The sequence below is a fragment of the Alligator sinensis genome, unplaced genomic scaffold, assembly GCF_000455745.1.
Source record: "Alligator sinensis unplaced genomic scaffold, ASM45574v1 scaffold1373_1, whole genome shotgun sequence".
Taxonomy (NCBI): domain Eukaryota; kingdom Metazoa; phylum Chordata; order Crocodylia; family Alligatoridae; genus Alligator; species Alligator sinensis.
In genome coordinates, this window is record NW_005842808.1 from 163914 (window position 1) to 168740 (window position 4827).

A 4827-nucleotide genomic window follows, 5' to 3' on the forward strand; every position below is an offset into this window, starting at 1 on the left:
GTGGGGGGGGGGGGGGAAGCATGTGATCATGTGAATGTACACTATGGATTATAATGAATGCAGATAGGCTAAATTAAGGCTGCACAAACAGCCTTAACATTTGAAGAAAAAGCTTGAACATATGACCCCAGTATACATGAAGGCTTAAAAACCAGAAGGTAGAGAGAAATCGCCCCTGATGTATTATTTTTAAAAGAAACTCATTGCTGTAAAGCCAGACGTGTGTGTGTGTGTTTTATTGTTGTTTTGGGGGTGGGGGGGGTTGTTTAACATGCCCAAAGCTAGTGAGGCAGGTCTGGATTCACTGATGTGATAACTCCAATGTGAGTTTTCCTTGTCTCGGCTGGCTCTGAGATTTAGATAATGCAGTGTATGACATTGGTTGGTAGCTGAGGAGCTGTGCCCCCCCCCCACATCAGCTGCTGTGCCTCAGTGCTGTAAGACTGACAGAAGAACCAGGCCCGATTAGTAGGTATTTCCTTTCTTTGCTGCTCATGTCTATAAACACTGTTTTGTTTTATTTTCTGTATTGGTGGTGTACCCAGCTCACTGAAGCAGAGTGGAGGCTGTTTCCCAGTCTCTGCCAAGGGCTTTCATCCTGGCAGTGACAACAGGCAACGCCAACTGAGAGAGAGGGCTGCCTGTAGCTCTAGGCTCAGAAATGCCAAGTGTAATTAACGTTGATCTTCTAGCGCTTCTCACGGCCTGTTCCTGTGCAGGAGTGATGTCCTTCCCTATCAGAGAGTAGAGCTTTGGCAAACGGTTTCAGTTAAGCATAGAAATAAGCCAGTTTGCAGCTGCTCTCGTCCTGGTTTGGGGTTCCATGAATGGCTTCCTGTGCTGCTAAATACCTTGCAACAGAAAGAGCGAAAGAGAGACTGAAACAGGGCACCATCTCAGAGCACCAGTGCAACCCAGCACCATGTTCCAAGTGGCTGAGCCTAGTGACCGAGGGTCATGCAACAGCCCTGGCAGTGTTAATCCAATAGAAGGGCTGTCAGACACAGAGCTGCTGGACAATAAGGATATACAAGTAGCTCTTGTTGTGACCCAGCTCAATGAAGAAAGGCCAAACAAGGGATCTTGGGGAGGAAATATAGCAAATATCCAAAGAACGGAGCTGGCACAAAATGGTTCTTTTAAATCAAACACGCCCTGGTGGAAGGGGCCAGCATTCTGATGGCGTTGGGAGCATGTTTGATTGAGCTGCTGCTAAGGTGGCTGACCAGCATAGAGGGATCTTGGTGTTTGGGACTGGTGGCCTATTAAACACTCACTACAGTAATTACCTAATGTGGGGAGTGAAGGGCTTGGAATGGTTGACTCTCAAGTCTTTCCTTTGGTTTGATTTAACCAGCAATGTTACACTGTTGGCATGGCCATCCGTTCACTTCTCACCTTGGCCCACAGCCTCATGTGGGTTCCATGCAGCTCATCACTCCAGCACAGTGTCTGCTTCCCCCTTTGGTCTCAGCAACACGTGAAGCCAGAGACAGCTCCCGTTAGAGGGGTGCAAACACCCAGGTGTAATTGAGCACTCTCTAGTTTGTGTCCGAGCACCGTGCTAGGAATTTTGGACCAGCTGCAGGGAGTAAAGCCTGGTTTGATGGAAGTCAATGGCAACAATTCTTTTTAACTCAATAGGATCAAAATTTTGTTTGAAAGGTGTATGCAGCTTCACACCTTTGTAACACCTGTTGCCTGTGATGCTAGAAGTGTTTAGTCAATGTATTAATTAAACCTCATAAAATAGGGGAGCAGAGCAAGGTGAAGTGAGTCATCTCTGAACTCATGGTAATTAACTGCCAGAACCAGAGTTGGATCTCGCATCTCTTGATTCCCTTCCTCTCAGCAATGGTTTGTTTGTGGTCTGGCTTTTGAGTCATCTGACCAAGACCTAGGTGCACTGAGGCTTCCAGGGTTTGGCCTTCCAGTTGATCAGCAGACTGGTTGATCACATGTGGGCAGGCTTGATATTGATCTTGACTTCTTGATACAAAATGTTTTATCTTCTGTGGTGTGATGCCTGCACAGAATGAAAAGGAAAAGAATGGGATTGGGGAAGAAAAGGAAACTGTTTGGGGAAGGAGGCAGTATCATCTATCTAGAGTACTTTCCATGAATGCTTCCCTTAAACAAACAGAATGTCATCTGAAATATCACAGCATCTTCCTGGCATTTGTCAGGAAGGCATGCTTAGCTGAGCCCCTGCAGTGGGGTTCTTGCTTTCCTGTCAACAGCAATCCATCAGGTTCAACTATGTTTGCCGCTGAGATGTTTGGCACTGTGCTGCTATTCTTATAGCCCATTTCAGTTGTGCATAAATGGGGACATAAAAAGCTGCTGGACAGGGAAGGATGGATCTGCACAATCTTGTCCCTTCTAATTAGGGTTTAGCTTGTACTCTGTCTTAAATGGATGCTTCAGTCGCAAGAGGGGTCTCCCTGCTTTGTGCAGCATGTTCATGGGAGTCCCAAACACAGCACATCACTAAGATCCACTGTGGCATCTTCTGCCTCCCAAAGTTTTGCTTTGGTTCCTTTGTTTCCCCAGTGCTTCCCACTAGCATCTCTCCCAGCTGTTTTTAGCAGCACTTTACCAAGCTCTCTGTTGTCCTCTGGCTTCAGCCTACCAGTTCAGAAGTGTTAGCAAAAGTGTACATGCTGACTTTACAAAGAAGGCTAGGCACATGCTTAAATGTCTCGCTGAATCAGGACCTTTAAAATCTAGGGCATAGTGTGCTCTACTATTACTGTGTGAAAGGCAGATGCGCATGTTCCCAGGGTTTCTTTTCTCCTTGTTTCATACTAAAGCAGCTTGAGATTTGTATTAATACTGGGCTTACCTGAAAATAGCCCAGTCAGCTCACTGGGATTCTGCCCTCCCCAACCTCCTGAGGGAATCAGACATGCTCTGAGTACAGACAAGGGTCAGGATAAAAAATTTATATTAAAACAAAAACGTTCCAGTGTGGATTAGAAAAGATTATTTCCAAATAATCAAACTGACCTTTCACCATTGCTGCTGCTGTTTGTTTCACTTCTCTGCATTTCAATAGGCTTCAGCCCCTACTGTCTCGGAAAGCTATATCTAAAGGAGTGCTACTGATCTGCAGAGGCTTTTCCTGTGTGCTTTGCATTGTAAATCCTGCTGAGAACCATACATTAGGAAGGGAGGGCTCATCTTCTGATTAAGGCACTAGATAGACTCAAGAGAGACCTTACTCTGGCTTCCTGCATGCTTCATTTCTGTCTCAGCACCTCACTCCACCATGGTTTGAACTTTACTGAATTCACAGCCCTATTATCCCTATGGCTTCTTCATTCTGGCTCCTCTCTCCCTGTGTGTCAGGGAGGGAGACTCAAGCCTATTTATATCTAGAGCGGGAATTAATAGGATCCACGTGTTCTGGTAGCCAGCATGAGTCAGGGAAGAATGTTGATCTCTTTCCAGAGCAGGGCTTGGAAATTACTTGTCCATGCCTATTCTGCGTACTGGCACCTCTCTGAGCCTGCTGCCTGGTTCTTCAAAATCTGAGTTTACATTTAAAATAAAATACAAGTGCCAGTTGTTTTGGTCCAGAAATCATCATTAGCAGTACAACCATTTTTGTGAGAGTCTGAAGGTAGCTTAGCTCAATAGCTCTGCGGGCTGTAAAGTACCCCGTTGGTATCGGCAAGGATTAGCTTAGATGTCACCTAACTTGTCACCATTTCATTTCTTGTGAGTAAATGGAGGGAGATGACTCACACTGCAGATCTAAGACCGTCTCTCATTTTGACGCTGCAGTGGAATAGAGTTTGGGAGACACCTCTGTCTTTCCTCATTTCCCCACCAAGATGATGTGAGGCCCCAAGAGCCTCAGCAGAACATCTGAGTCACAGCCCTGTTGAAATCTCTCTGAAAAGCAGCAAAACCATGTGCTCTTGGGACTTGAGCCCATCCTGTTTCAGGCATCCATATAATCTCCAGGGAATGGCAGTTTGTTGGTGCCCCACATGGGATGGATTTATTTTGTAGGAGGATCCAAGAATAGTACCACATCATTTCCTCCCCTTATTCATCCTCTGATGCGTATAGCAGAACAGGGCACTTGGTTACATCTTTCTGAAATGACAGCACAAAGTCTGCTCCTGTAACTTTGCTTGGAAAGCTTGGAGGATTCATACAGAATGCTTTTGCCAGCTGACTGCAGTTGCACCAAGGAACAAAAGTGCAATGAATCATCATTAAGTTTCTTTATGAGCCATGTGGGAAATCTGCCTTGGCACTATAAGAACAAATGCTGTGGAGGAATCGGCACTATAACCTGAACTGGCACATCGAAGTCAAAATCCACTGGTCACAACTAATTAGTTTTATTTTTAAATATTTACCCAGAACCAAGAGGTAGCTGCTTGTAGGTCTTGAAAGGATTATCTGCTTACTAGCACGATTGCCTTGGACCATTTATTTAAGCTCTTGCTACAAATCGTGTTAACTTGCCACCTGTATTTTAGCCTTTCATTCCTTGTTGGTGAGAAATGCAGAGGCCAGGCAGTCCTGGTAAAGCAAGAGCAGTGCAAATGTTCATAAAGCCACACCTGCGTGAGAAGGAGACTTGAAGGAGAAGTGGATCCTACCAGTTACTGCACAGGCAAAGGAGTCAGTCCTCCTGTCTCTATACAACTTTGAACAAATCACTTAACTTCCCCTTGCTTTACTTTCTTTATATGGAAGATGGGTATAATATCAGGTATTGAAAAGCCTCATTAGTAGTGTCAGTAAAATGCTTAGAGATCCTGAGATGGAAGGTACCCCATAAATCAAGGGGGGGGGGGGGGGGGG

The 4827-nt window shown here is 45.4% G+C and overlaps 1 protein-coding gene across 1 annotated transcript in view; it reads left to right on the plus strand.

The window, feature by feature from the left end:
• TMEM230 (transmembrane protein 230) overlaps nucleotides 1-4827 on the plus strand; it is a 27460-nt gene that overhangs the window by 8609 nt on the left and 14024 nt on the right. The gene's annotated exons all lie outside the window — the stretch shown is intronic.